Here is a 16,553-nt window from a genome sequence, read left to right as displayed (position 1 = left end):
GACTTGTTGGATAAAGCAAAGAAAAAAATGTAAAAGAAGAAAGAAAATGCAATGATAGAGGTGAGCCTCTATATACCCAATAATAATAAATGAAGAATTTTAATTACTATGTTAGATTAATATAAATAAATTCCAAAGAGAGAATATAACATGGTAGAAAAATGACAGCATTGAAATAGTGGGGTCAGTTATGAGAACTGCAAGCATTTCTATATAGAAAGAGATAGAAGCAATGTCATGTTGAAAGTGATTCTAGGGAGGAATTCAATCATTATGCTTGTATTCTCATCTCTTAGACAAATTGGTCATAATTCTTTTGACAGTAAAGAGTCTCTAGAAGCTTTTAAGCTGGGTGAGAAAAAGATGTTGGAATTATTTGATTTATGTTTTAAATTTCTTCATTTGCTTCAAACTTACACAAACTCAATTGTCTACAAATTCTCTAACTTTCTAATCTTATGCATAATTGATGTTGCTTCTATATTTTGAAAGAATGTTTTTAAAAGGGATAATGACTTTGACCATCACGTCCAGCACACATCTCACCCTGCAAAAGTACCAGTGCCCCTGAGTAAATCTTGAAGATATGGTTGTCATGTGGAGCTTGGAAATTTGAAAAACTTAGTTGAAATTGTATTTGCAGTTTTAAGTATCTTATGTGTACTCTTTGATGAGAGGAATAATTGAATTGTTCTGATTTTTATTCAAGGGAAGTGTCATATTCCACCAACCACTACCAAATTTGTGGTACGATCAATTTTAAGGTGGAAGAGGAAATACTATTTTTCTAATCACATAGTATCATACTCTGTTGTTCAAAATCTCAGCTACATACACCATACACAAATAACCGTTCTTTGATTGCTGTCTTCTAGCTGCCGTGCTCTGGCAAACTTCTTTGAAGAACCTGGCCACAAGGAAGAGGAGGATCTTTCCTGTTGGCTCTAGATGGAGAGAACATTTAAGGTCAGTCCCCAGGGGATGCTTTCAACAGATATTAAACAGAAAGACTGAAGAGCTGTGAGCCATCAACCAGGTTTATGTAAAGATTTCCCAAACAGAAAAAACACAAAAGAGGAAAGCACAGGGCATACCTTTTGTGATGAGCTTCTGAGTGGGTACAGCCTCTAGGCAGTTGATACCAAGAAGCATGACCCCAGAAAGCCAGTAATTGTGAGATGATATACACAGGACTTAACAACCTTTCAAAGAGCATAGAAATTTGTGTAAAAACAAGCCTACTGGCCAGAAATCTGGACATGTACCTTTTCCCCTCTCTCCTGGTTGCAAAGTAATAAATAGTGTTAAGAACCTTCTGAAACCAGCAGGAAATCATAACAAGCAACAATAACATTTTCAGCACAGAAAAAGTATAGTTGAATGTCACTAAGGTAGAAAGCATTTTGTCTTAGAAGGTAGATGTTTTCTAAGAAAGAATAGTTTTTTACTAAAAGACTATAAATATAGGATATTGAGAGAAATTTTGTCCTAGAAGGTAGATGTTTTCTAAGAAAGAATAGTTTTTACTAAAAGACTATAAATATAGGATATTGAGATATCTTGAAGGGATTGGCGGTAGGATAAACAGTCTTTTAAAGCCTAAATCATTTGCAGGAGTCAGAGCATGACTGGATAAAGGTACACAGGAGGAGACAGGGTTTTAGAGGAATGTTAAAGACCAAGTTCAACATAGTTTTCACAGAATCAGTCTTAGCACAGTATGTTTCTCATTCTCTGTCTTATCTTTGCTCTGATACAATAAGCATTTACACGCATTTATACACTAGGATCCAGAACTGAAACTATTTTATGAGGATTGATGTAATATAATGGGCAGATTACTATCAAACTGTGATAATCTGTGATTTTTGGATCTGACATAGAACACAGTGTTTTCTAAAATATGAAAGCTTTGAGTTACATGAAAATTGAAATGTGAATAAGGAAGGGTTTGTGTACTGGCATTAGACAAATAGTATTCATCTAACATTATCTATGTTAAATACTGAAAGAAACACAGTCAGTATGTATTTTAGCATTGGAGCTGAAAGGTCACCCTCAATTTTTCATTTGGTAAAGGCATTTCTTAAGCTTTTTGTGTAACAGTCAATGGCATATATAAGCTTAAAATCTGATTCATATTCTGGTAGAAATAATGAAACAAATAAAGTACATCATTGGAAAAAGTCTGAGTTCAGTTCACAGAAATTCTCTTGGTTTACTTAAAAAGGATTTAATCCCTGTGGCTGGCCTCATTTGTTACTGCACATAGGTATTCACCATTCTTCTCATAATTGTTCTTAAAATCCACTACTAGAGTGTTGTGCCAGAACTTTCTATAAATAAATAAACAAACAAATAAATAAATTGGTCCCGCAACTTCAGGGATATGTTAAAAGAACACAAGAGCCAACACAGAAATCTTAAAGCTGGAAGAATTTGTGTAACAAAATAAATAATGTGGGGCTGGGGATGTGGCTCAAGTGGTAGTGTGCTCGCCTGGCATGCGTGCGGCCCGGGTTCGATTCTCAGTACCATGTACAAACAAAGATGTTGTGCCCGCCAATAACTAAAAAATAAATATTAAAAAATTCTCTCTCTCTCTCTCTCCTCTCTCTCTCTCTTTAAAAAAATAAATAATGTAATTATTTATTTGAGTATCAAAATAAATAATGAGATTATAAACCAATGTATGAAATAAATATATGTGAGACTGTACTGATATGAACAAATGAATGGATAATTAAATTGGGTACAGTAAAGAAAAATCTCATGTGGAAGCAAATCAAATAATTTATATAAACACTCCTTCTACCCTTAAGGAGATGGAACATAACTCCCTACTTCTTAAGTATGGGATTCCCAAAGTAACCTCTGAAGATCATGGTATATAACGGCAGAAATAAAACAGTTTTACAGTGAAGTTCAACCTCAATCGGGTGCTCAAGATTGACATCAACAGTGTTGTTATGTGATATAATGTTCTGAAATAACAATTTATCTTTGATGTTCCTCCTCAAAACACGTAACTGCCAGCTAATCATGAAAAAAAAAAATACAACAGAAAAATCTTACTTGAGGGTTGCCTACAAAATATCTTACCATTTCTTTTCAAATCTGCCAGGATAGGGCAGATATTCAACTTTCTGCTTTGATAGACAAAATAGAAAATTTATGACCTTTTTTGCACTTTTTGTTTAACAAAAAGCAAAACATATCAGCAAACTATAGGCTCTCCTTTTGCATACATTCACAAAAACAATGCCCTATAGCCATGAAATTCTTATCATCACTATCTCCCCTGTTTAAATGTCCTAGGACTTTTATAATGTTGCTGGGATTAGGGAGAGAAGAGTCTGTAAATTCAATGAGGCAGGGATACAGCAAGTGGTCTTGTTTTGGACCTCTATCCCCTCTCATAAAGCCAGTTCCTCCTGTAAATTTAGCATATCCACAAAATCTGAAACCTTGGAGTAGGTTAAAACAATCTCAGGGCTATTAATTATTTCATCATCAAGTCATCCATTGCTTCTGAGACTTTTTACACAGCAGGTCCAGTAACAAGGCTTTTCATTGACTACACTGAGGACCATTCTTGATTTAGACTACATTTCTAATAATCTTGTGTGTCAGTATACAGTTGGGTTATTCATTAACTGTATAGGCTAATAATTGAGTTCTACTGTAAAAATTATTTTATTCTTCTGTTATCTATCCTCATAGTTCTTTTCTTGTTACTGTTCTTAATGGAAGAGCAACACTACTGGTTTTCAGACCCCTCTGCAAACAATCGCCCAGTGAATTTCTAAATGTTATTCCTCTGTGTATACATACTTATCTTAGTTATTTTTATTTTACAGTTTTAACCTTTCTGATTTCCAGGTCATCGTCATTATGACTGGGATATTTTATTTCCAACCAAGTCCTAGTTAAAATAATATACAAAATATGGAAACTATGTTTGCATATTTTTTCATTATACTAATGTGAAATAATTCTATCTCTGGTGCAAGCATCAGCTATGAGTCATTCTGAAATTGTTTGGAAACAGGTCACATGTGTTTGACTAAGTAGAGACTTAATTTAGGTGATATACAAACTTCACATTCTTCCATCAAGCTTTTTAAAAACCATTACAAAAGATATTACAGTCACATCTGAATTCTGTCACTTAACCACAAAAGAACTCTAGCTTAATAAATCATGAAGAGAATCAATGAGGCTTGCCTTGAATGCCTGAAAGAAAGCTGCAATCATTCATATGAAGTAACACTGGATGATTGCTAAGTTATCTGAAGTAGTTGAGACTGCAGAAAAATCATAAATGCTTTGTACAACAATTATCACTATCCAATATATGAATTTAGCCATTTTGAAAGTATTTCCAATAAATCCACAGATGCCTTGACTGGAACTGAAGTGAACTGTTTTTTCAAAACTCTATTGAAACTCTCAGCTGCAAAGGTTGCTGTCTGAATGGAATAGTAATGTTCTTTTGTCAGGATGATAAATATTTTTGTGTAATTGTAGATCTTTTGATCAAATGCTTCTACTCAAGAGTAAAAACAACAAAGAGAATTCTATTAGCATGTAGGATAATGTAATTCACACAGAATATGACAGAATCACACAACTTATTTAATAACATAAACTACAAGTGATAGGACAGCTTTTTAGATGCTTAATGAGTTAATGTCTCTCCTTCATATTCAAGAAAATATGCTTCTAGAGTTTTTTATATGTGCCAAGTATTGGACTAGCTCAAGGAGAGAAATAAAGAATAATAAAATTGTTCACTCTCCTTAAGTACCCCTATATGAACAAAAAAAAAAAAACATGAGGAGTAAGAAAGAGTGCATACATGTGTAAATTCAGAGACCAGGTATTTTCAGATATAGACATACATGAGATCAGCAGTAACATAGAGATTGTGTCTTAGTTTGTAAACAAACTATTAAAATCATATTTAATCTACAGAAAGTGCAATCTTTGAAGAGTTTTTATTTCATTTGATATATATATATATATATATATATATATATATATATATATATATATATATATATTCCAAACATATATTCCAAAATCAAGGGGGTGGAAGCTGCCCAGGAGGCAAAATTACATCTTAATCAAAGCACAGCAAGAGGACATAGAAGGTCTTAATTAACTTGCTGGTGACTGAAAGAACCTGAGATAATTACACATCCCATATGAGAAATTATTATTCATGTTGTATGGTCTGTGCTAATTAACATTGAACATATGCAAATTAATGACATGTTTAGAGAATGAAGATATTAGAAAAAGAGGAAGGGAGTTAGCTATTAGGTAGAAATGATAGACAGTGCATTGGTTGTAATTAAGTCACGGATAAATAAGCCAGTAACAATTGTAATTATTGATATATTTACAAGGGCAAATTTGATTTGCATTTTGCATCTGCTGTCAAAGGAAGGGGATGATATGTGAAAACATAGCTACTAGAGTACATCATTGAGAGTCAGTTTGTACTTCCAATCTGCTCCTAAAAGTAACTTATTTTGCAATGTGTTTCAAATCATGAGAATTTTTGGCCTTAGCTTACTGGCTTATATATGGAGTGTAGGAGCTCATCTGCATCTGCTCCCAATGATGACTCCGCTTCATTTACATAGTTCTCTCTGAATCATTTTCACATCTTTCTTTGCACACCCTGTGTAGGAATCCAAAGGCTGAGTATTCTCTGAAGTCAATTGAAATCTGGCATTAGGTCAGCTTGATATGGGTGTTGCAAAAAATCAGTTCTTTTTCTCATGACTAAGGACCAAGGAAAACAGATGGTAGGGTGAGGAATGCGGAGGTTGTCAAATAAAGTTCTTGCCAACAAGATTTGGTGCTAACATAATGTATTCAGTCAATTGGAGCATCTTGATGACACCAAATATAGAAAAGAAAGGTTTCTCTTTTCCCATCTGAACTCCGACTGAAACAGGAAACTGGTGTTCTCATTTGTTGTGGGTATTAGTGAAATGGGAATGATCTCTGTAGACATAAATTTGATAATATTGATACCAGCCCTCTGGTCTTCCTTCCACTGACTTTGAAGATTAAACACCCAAGAAATGCTGAGGCAAGTGTAGAAAACAAGTTTTATTTAAGAAAGGGACAGAGACAGACTTCTCTGGAAAAAAGTGGGGCCAAGAGCTGTATGCCCTCAAAAGCGTGTATGTCTTGCTCTTTTATAGGTTCCCCAGAATGCTTCACCTTCTTGCGCCTTGTGTACAAGTGCCTAAGACAGGAAGAAGCAGCACAGGGGGTAATCATTTCTGTCAGAAAATGCTGTCAGATCCCAGAGGGGTTAGCAACTCTTTCAGCTGGGAAGTGTGATTCCCCCTAGAGGTTTTCTATTAGCAACCCAGTGATAACCAGTCATCATCCTGTCTCCCATCATTCATTATCAACACTGACTGCCAGGCCCCCTGCCTCAGTTTGTTGAAGAATGTGATAGTTCCTGTCTCCTCAGGCCAGGTAGGGGCTGCAGGCAGATTGCTTTTGGGCAAAGGAAGCATGTGGAGAGTCAGTACAGTGGGCTCATGTTATAGAATTATTCTCTTACCCTCATGTTCCCACCATCCTAATCTATATGTCTCCTTAAAAAACATGAGATGGGGATGGGGGGGTCAGCGCAGTGGGCCAATTTTATAGAATTACTCTCTCTCTCTCTCTCTCTCTCTCTCTCTCTCTCTCTCTCTCTCTCATTATTCTCTTAACCTCATGTTTCTATCTTTCGCATCTACTTGTTCCCTTACAATATTTATCCAATTTTAAATGTACATTTATTGGTTGTGGTGGTGAGGATGGGTCAGAGGGGCTTATCTTTTCCAGCTGAAATTATTTTGTATAAGAAATTTGAATCACAATATATTTCTAATTTGAAAAGAAAAGAAACCTTTAAGCATATCTTCTCTGTTGTCACACTGAGGAAGGAACTGTGCATCTCTGTTGGGGTGTGTCTAGACAGTAGAAATTTAAAAAAAAATTAAAAATCTTAGTTAAAGACAGACATGACTGGAATAAATTGAGACAAAGTAGATGGAGGAAAATAATCAATGGTGAGGGATGTTCCTGCTGCTAGGATGCAATTAATTTCCAAGCAAAAGACATAATGAACTGAGGTATTACAAGGTATGTTATGAAACCTGCTGTGAAGAAACAGAAAATAATAATTGTGCTAGCTCTGAAGGAATCTATTCTGATTATCTCAGAAGTTTATGAAGCAAGCAAGCTTTCAGGGATCACTTTTATGAATCTTCAGGAAGGCAATAAATTGGGTACCATGAATGTTATTGTGAAGCTGTGATGGATAATTCAAGGACAGATATGGTGTGCAGCATTGAGTGGTGTGAAACACCAGTTCCCAGAGTACGTGACATGGGTACCTGAGGAATACAATTATGTAATGGTTCTGCATAGACAGCACGTTCTGGCTGTAGACATACTAAGTAACAAGTCTGACATTGACCTTGAGAAAGACAATCTGAATGTGCCCAAAGTACGTCAGACCTAAGTTTGAATCCATATTCTTTCTGGTAGTAAGGGTCTAAATATAAGACCCAAGCAATTTTTGATTCTGTTGCAGATAGCAACTCTTACGTCACATACTTAGTATATGATGTAAGCTCTTACAATTGTCTGGTACACTATTATAAGTTTATTCAAATACTTATATTTGAATAGGTTTACTGTCAATATTCACTCAGAAATACAACTCAGGTAAATGAAACATCATGATGTACAAGGCTCAGATACTCTAAAATGTTATTTAATTTTATTCATGGATTATAGAAGGATATTAAAAATTACAATGAAAAGAAAAATATTACAAAAAATGCAATTATTATAGAACTTTATATGAAAATATTTTATTTTTAAAATTCTTACTTCAGGAATAATAACACACTACATATCAGAACCCTCGAAACTGTGCTCCTTAAGGTTATAATCCTCAACAGAATATTTGATGTACTCAGAAATACCATGCCTGACAAGAATCAAAAGAGAGACAAAGAAAGCCTTCAGTGATGTTTAGAAAGACAGAGTGTGTCAAATACTTACATTTTGATGAACAACTTTGATCTATATGTTTGATAATCAGCATTCATGTACATGTGCTTGTATTTAAAAATAGGTTTGTTGTCATTTTGAAGTTTTCTCAATCAATTGCTGTCAAAAGTATGACTACTATTATGTTGGGTTCCACAAATATCTTTTCTTATAACTCAGACAGATTGGAATCAAATAATGTAAATATTATGAATATATGGAGTGGTGGCAATAAAAAATTTCTTACATGATCCTCATATTATAATAAACCAAAGCAGTCATTTTAAATGAAATCAGTATATGTGGTGAAAAATCTGTACAAAATAACAACAGTTCAGATATTGTAAAATGTCAGGCATCCTACAAATAATGTTTGGGATTCTTATTATTAAAGGTAATTAGCAGCCTCCTATAATAGTTATTATATTTCAATAATAACACACAAAGCACTTAGTGTGCACCAAGGATTATTCTAAGCATCTCACATAAGTTAATTCATCGCATCCTTTCAAGAATTCCATGAGATAATAATATTATTATTATTGCTGTTATTTTTATTCCCATTGTACAGATGCAAAAGAAGTAGAACATACATATTTCAAGTTAATAATACTTAGAATTATCAATATTTGCTACTCTAGGTATCTGCTTAAGAATAGATTAAAATAATATAGCACAAAAAGCAAAATCGTGAGACATGGTGGTCTATTTCAAGTGTTCTCTCCTTTCATTAATATATGAATTCAAAATGATATTACTATAGCAACTCTACTAATGTGTTTGTGCTCTGCAAGGTTTTTCAAGATTCTTTTTATCAGAATGAGAAAGTTCTTATTAATTATAATTTTTTGAGAGATTTTAATTAATTTCTACATAGTTTTGCTGCATCTATTAAATTGATTACAAGTCTTTTCTCTTTTATTCTGTTATTAAAATAAATTAGATTAATTTTCAGATTCATTTAACATTTGCATTCCTAGGATAAATCCCACTCAGTTACTATAACTACCCCCACCTTTTTTTTTTAGTTATACATGGACACAAATTCTTTATTTTGTTTATTTATTTTTATGTGGTGCTGAGGATTAAACCCAGTGCCTCACATGTGCAAGGCAAGCACTCAGCCACTGAGCCACAACCTCAGCCCATGTGTATTATTACTCTTTTTAAAAAATGTACATTGTTCTATTTGATTTGCTAATATGTTGTTAATGATGTTCCTGCCCATGCTTATGAGAGATATTAATAGTTCACAGATTTTTTCCTTACATAGTCTTTTTTTTGGTTTGGGTAATTTTGCCTTATCAAATTCATTGGAAAGCATTCCTCTGCCTTTATATTTTCTGAAAAATTTTGGGTAGAATATATAGGTCTTGATTTGTATTTATTTTGATAATCTTTATCTTTCTATTGGAGTGAATAGTCCATTAACATGTATTATAATTATTGTGGTTGGACTTAAGTCTGTAAATCTATTATTTCTTCTATTTAAATAAATATTTTTATTAATTTAATTTATTAAATTATTTCTTTTCATCTTTAGTATTTCTCTCTGATCCCATTTACTATCTTCTTTTAATAAATTTAAAATTGCTTTTTTTTTAATTTAGGAGGCACCTGAGTTATTACTCTTAGGATTTTTTAATTTAATGTTAGATGGATTATATAATCATTCTTACTGTTTTCTTCACTGCCTGCTTAGAGATAATATTTTGGCATTCTGGATAAATGTAGAAACTTTTTAATCTAGGCCCATTTGACACGCTCTTGCCCTTCTTTATCTTGCTGTATTCATATGTACTATATACCCATTTATTATAAAAGATAATTCAATATTTTATTTTAAATAACCATGTGAATCTTAAAGAAAATAGAAGCCATGCATTGTCTATATTTTCAATATTTTGAATATTCTTCACTTATTCAAAAATATCTAAGATTTATTTGAAATAATTTTTCTTTTTTGCATTTAATAATTTATTTTGTGCATCTTTTCCTTTATGGAGCCTACTGAGGGCAAATTCTTCTCATTTTACTTCATGTAAAAATGCTTTGTTTTCATTACTGGAGGATTTTTTGCTGTAAATAGTACTCTTTTTCATTCAAGAATCAAGTCTCATCCTCTTTTATTCATTTCTTTGCAGTTTTATTAGAAAATTACAGTTATACACAGTAGTTATGTTTATTTTGACAATTATCATAAGTGCATGGGGTTTGATCTATTCCATTTCATTCCCCATTCCCCTGCCCCACTCTCTCTCCCTTCCTCCCTTCCTCTATTCTTTTTCTACTATTCTATTGGTTTTTCTTTAGCTCATATATTTATTTACTATTTTTTATCGGTGTTTTGTGCATATACATTAAGATGGCATTCACTCTGGTATATTTCTATAGGCATATTATATGATTTTGTTAAACTCATTCAGCATTTTCTCCCCTTTCACATCCCTTCTCCCTCCCCATCTCCTTCTTCTACTCCACTGATCTTCTCTTTATCTTTATGATATCTGACCCTGTACCTGCTTTTTTTTCTTATTTTTCTCTAACTTCTTCATATGAGAGAAAACATTCTACCCTTGACTTTTTAAATCTGGCTTAATTCACTTAGCACCAGGTTCTCCAATTTCATTCATTTACTGGCAAATTCTATTATTTCATTCTTCTTTTTGACTGAGTAAAACTCCGTTGTGTATATATATACTACATTTTCTTTTCTTTTTTTTTTTCAAGTTGGTCACTAGTAGCCTTGCCTTTATTTCCTTTGAAATTTGTAGGACACAAATGGAAGACATGTTAAGTATATCACATGTTATGCAGTTTTTTTGTATCTGAAGAGAAAAAAATTTCTTTTTTAAAAAAATTTGTTATATTGATTTTATTTTTTAAATACATGATAGCAGAATGCATTACAATCCTTATTACACATATGCAATATGATTTTTCATATCTTTGTATATAGAGTATGTTCACGCCAATTCATGCCTTTATACATGTACTTTTTTGTTTTTGTTTTTTTGGATTACAATTCTTCTTACACATATATACCACAACTTTTCATATCTGTTTGTATGAAAAGTATGTTGACACCCAATTCGAGTTTTCATACATGTACTTTGGATAATGATATTCATCACATTCCACTGCCCTTTCTAATTCCCTGCCCATTCCCTTTCCCTCCCACTCTTCTTCCCTATCTAGAATTTATCTATTCCTCCCATGCTCCCCCTCCCTACCCCACTATGAGTCATACTCCTTATATCAGAGAAAACATTCAGCATTTGTCTTTGGGGGATTGGCTAACTTCACTTAGCATTTATCTTTTCCAGTGCCATCCATTTACCTGCAAATGCCATGATTTTATTCTCTTTTAATGCTAAGTAAAATTCCATTGTGTATATATGCCACATTTATTTTTTATCTATTCATCCACTGAAAGGCATCTAGGTTGGCTCCACAGTTTAGCTATTGTGAATTGTTCTGCTATAAACATTAATGTGGCTGTGTCCCTGTAGTATATTTAAGTCCTTTGGTATAACACATTTTCTTAATCCATTCATCTATTGATGGGCATCTGGGCTGGTTCCATAATTTTTGTATTTTGAATTATGCTGCTATAAACATGGATGTGACTATATCACTATAGTATACTGATTTTCGTTTATTTGGATTAAAATAGTGGTTCCATTTATAGTTTTTTGAGGATTCCTCACATTGCTTGGAAATAAAATCCTTTGTTCTCTTTTCTTGTTTTGCTTTTTCTTTTAATCTTTTCAAGAAATTTTCTATTTTCTTCTGAACTTCATATTTTTTGTTGAGCTGTCTGTTATGGTCTAATTTTTTTCCCTATATATCTAGAAATTTTCTCTGAGTACACAGAAGATTTCACTGTTTATTTCTCTATCTTAGATTTCAGCAGTTTGACTCTTGTGTGCGTAAGTGTGAATTTTTTCAAGTTTGTTCTGTTTATTTCAATAAGCTTCTAAATCTATAAGTATATTTATATTTCCAAATTGGGATAGTTTTCTGGTATTGTTTTTTCAATATCTTGTTTTCCCTCTTCTCTTGAGAAACAAGATGTTTTGATAATAACCTACAGGTCCTTGAGGTTTAATATAGATATTTCGTTTTGCTCTTCAAAAATTTACTTTAGATATTGCATTTGGTTCTTTTTCTATATTTTATTTTTTTCTAGCAATTTCTCTTTAATTTCATGATGAGCATATTTTGCTTTATCTGAGCACTAGTGAGAGTTATATCAACTCCTCAACTGCAACCTCCAGGCAATCTCAAGGTTAGCATGTGCTTACTGCCTAGTGTCTTGAGAATGAACTCTATGTTCTTGCTTTCTGTACGTTGAAGATGTCAATTGGACTCTGAACATTTTTAATATTATGGTGCATAGACTGTGTATTCCTCAATAATGCCAAAGAACTAAATGATTTTTGTTTGTTAGGTTGGTAGTTTGCTTTTACAAAGCATACAGGGATGTCTGAAAATACTGATCTCAGTTCAGTAATTTCAGCCATAGTTGAAGGTGCTTTCATTTATCTTCCTGAAATGTTGGGGACAAGATGTAAACTCAAACTGCCTATACACTGTTTTTCTCTTCTTTGGTGCTTTCTTTTCTGGGATTTTCTTCTCAATCTTCAGGGGATGTTTATTACCTTGATCTCTCTGAATTTTTCAAGCACAACAGCCTATGTACTCTTTTATCAGAGTTTAGATGCCTATATGTTGCAATCAAAGCCACAACTAGGCCACCCTCAGGGAATCAAAGACAAAACTGGAAAATTCAGTTCATATCATTTTCTTGTTCTCAGTTTTGACTGACAATATTTTGACATTAAAAATTTTTTCAGAGCACGCAGGCAGCTCTTTCATGGATTTTGCTCAGAGTTTATTATTTATTTATGTGAGAACACATAATAGCTGATATTTATAGAATGATCTACTTCTCACTTCTTAACATTAGAAGCAAAATTCATATATATTCTAACTAAAATTTGTAATAGGAGTAAGAAAAAGTAGTGAAAAACAGCGTATCCCATGATTCTACAGGAGAGCGACAGTAAGTGTTAGTAAGAAATGTATAGGCAATTTGTTTTATCAGTCTACCAGGAAAATAATCAATTTCATTTACATGTCAAAGTATAATTTCATCCCTCACATGGTTTCTTCATGTAAACACAAGAAATAATGCCAACAATGTTCTCAGACCATGTTTGGAAATGAGAAAATAGATCTTACTCTCTACAATTGGTCTTAAGAATAAACATGGAAAATGACCCAAACCTTATTTTTCATAATGCAATTGCAATACTACTAATATGAGCATATGAAATCTGCAGCTCTTTTAAAATCAGAAAACTAGTAAGTGAATAAAAACTAGCATCGTTAGAAAATCTTTATTTTTTTCATCACTTGAAATTTTATTCTCCATATATTGCAAAAGAATTTTTGATCTACCTTGGAATTTTTTAAAAAGCATAAATTAATCATCTGTGTTGTCATGTTTTATGGTTACCATATTATTGTTTCCATGTTGAATACTGTCATCTCTTTAAAGATATTTTAAGCAGCAATTAAAACATAATACATGTAGCACTAATAATGCACATAACTCAATTGATGCAAAGACAAAATGAACAATGATGATTGATTTTAGGCTTGTCAAGTCAATGACAGCTACATTGTGACTGTTAGCTGGCCAGTTGTCAATTTTAAGCATCCTCTCAAACTCAGATTTTAAAATGTAAAAAGGTGTATCTTAGTGTAATAAAACATTGCTAAATATCTTGATGATTTTTTTTCCTAACAGAAAAATAGTATACCTTTTCAATTAAGTGATCCATTCCTCTAGATAAATATCTTTCTATGTGACATTTTTGTTGGATCATTAACATAGCATTTTGTTCTGTTCATTTCATGTTAAAATAAACAAATCATCATAAATTATTGTCACAGATTATATATTTTAAAAATAAAATCCAAGATAAGAGAGTTGGCTATATTTCTAAACCAAGAGTAAATTAATTTAAATTTTATTTTATACTGCTATATGTCTCCTCCCTATATTCCAATGTATCATGTGTTTTAATATGTAGAGTTTTTGAAGTCTACTGAAAGTACGGCAGACAAAAATCCTGAACCTTATCTTTCTGTGTGCAGAAGTTTGTCATAGGAAATGAATAGAAATCTTGGCAGTGAGGTCAACTTGGGATACCCTCTAAATAGTAAAAACAATGCGATAGAATTTCTTTATGAGTGCTCTGATTTCCACATAAGCAATCCCAAAAAGGCACACACTGGGAACAAACTTCCATTGACATCAATGTTTTGAAGATGGGTTTTCAATAGATATGTATATTTCAGTTTTTCAAATGGTTGTGGACATGTGATCTCTCCCCTAATGACCTCACCTCATCTCCCATTTCTCTTTCAGACCTTTTCCTTCACCAACTCCTTGCATTTCTGGTTTTTTATGCTGTTTTTTTCCAACTGTATTTCCTCTTCATTAATCCACAGTTCATGAATAAACTTTCCTCTTTATCTTGCTTAATGAAACTCTTTTTCATCTTTAAAAATAAGTTAGGCAATCTACTCTAAGAAGATTCCCCTGATCTATGTTTCATTCTAATCTGAATTGTAATCAAAACTTTGAGGTGGTCTCTCTCTCTCTCTCTCTCTTTCTCTCTCTCTCTCTCTTTCTCTCTCACACACACACACACACACACACACACACACACACACACACACACACCTTTTCTTTTTATCTATGTTGATGTAAGTTGATCTAAGCTTCCCGGTTCTGTATTGGTCAGCATAGGCTGCCATAACAAAATACCACACACCAGTGGCTTTAAAACAGAAAATGTTTTTCCTTATCATTCTAGAAACTGGGATGTCTAGAATCAAGGTGGCAGCTGCTTTGATTTCTGCTTTGGCCCTCTCCCTGGCTTCTTAATGACAACTGTTTCTCAAGTGTTGTCTCACTGGGAGGATATAGAGAGAAGAGAGAGAGTGTATGAACATGTTTTTGGTATCAATTCTTTTAAGGTCATTAATCCTATTATATCAGTGCCCCAATCTCATGACTTCACTTAATCTTAATGATATCTACAAGACCCTATCTCCAAACATAGCCATGCTGGAGGTTAAGGCTTCAACATACTAATTTATTGGGAACAAAAACATAATTCTGTAACATGGTTATAAAGAAACCCCTTTAGAATCAGAGAACCACAGAGGTGAAGAATTATTTAACTAATATTACTCCTCACATACCCACTGATATTATAATTATTGTCATCATCATTATCATCATCATCTCCCTAATGTGTGGCAAAGAATAAGCTTTCATGGAGAAGCAAGCAATAGAGTCTCTATGAAATAGAAGTTAGGTGAGAATCTCTTCCTATTACTCAGTTGTGTATGTTTATTACCTAAAAGCAACAACACAAAATAAATAAATACATAACTATTCTATAAATTTTTAAAAATGCAAATAATCTCCAATTGTTTTGTGGTCATATAAAGCAACTCATGAACACTATTACACCTTATGGCATATTTAGCATACTCATGGCCAACTGCTATGAACAGTAGAAGGAAGAAAGGACTGAGATTGCTTCCATTCCCTCAGATACCCCTACAATTCTTGGTGATTCCAAAATTCAGTTTCCTCCCCAACTTCTCTCTCCCTACCTCCCTTTCAATATACACATAATCTGCATGTAATTTTCTGTTATCTTCAGTTCCTTCTGCAAGATTCAATCTTTTCTGCCCACTGGTATATAGGTGTGTTAAATGCCTTTTGCCATGGGGAATACCTGACTCTTAATGTTCCTGTTCATTTCCTTTTAAAAAGTCCCTTCAATCAGCTTCCATCACTCACCCCATTGAGTAAAGTCTTCATTCTGGCAGGGCCCTAACCAATGCATTTTTCAATGTTTCTTTCACCTAAATTACAGAGTTTTTTTGCAAATGACATAATTAAAAACATACTTCATGGCCTGACACAGTCAATGATTTGATTAATAAATATACCCCCCCCAATATTAAATTTTCGGTCCCAAGTATTTCTTTTTGTTATTGCTACAGATTTAGTCCACAAGGACTAGAATCACTTATGTGTCTGTCAAGTAGAATTTCCAGAACTTTGTTCTGAAATGGGACAGAATGGAGAACAAGTGTTTCCTTTGTGAAAAGGAGATGTATTGTCAGTACAGTAAATCAAATCTCCAATCAGCAGGCCCTTTGTTTGTAAGGACTCTCTCACACAAACTTTCCTGAAGACCATTTGGGATTAAATAAAAAGTTGATAGAGTTTATTGAGGAGTGATGTGCTGTGTTATATCTTGTACCAATAGAACATTGGATTTTCTAGCATATTAAGGTGAAACAGAGGAAATGAAGAGGGAACAACTAAATATTACAGGGAGAAGGAGAGATGAAAAACAAAATTACCAGAG

The sequence above is a fragment of the Callospermophilus lateralis genome, unplaced genomic scaffold, assembly GCF_048772815.1.
Source record: "Callospermophilus lateralis isolate mCalLat2 unplaced genomic scaffold, mCalLat2.hap1 Scaffold_831, whole genome shotgun sequence".
NCBI classification, from domain to species: Eukaryota; Metazoa; Chordata; class Mammalia; order Rodentia; family Sciuridae; genus Callospermophilus; species Callospermophilus lateralis.
This window is presented reverse-complemented; position numbering follows the sequence as displayed.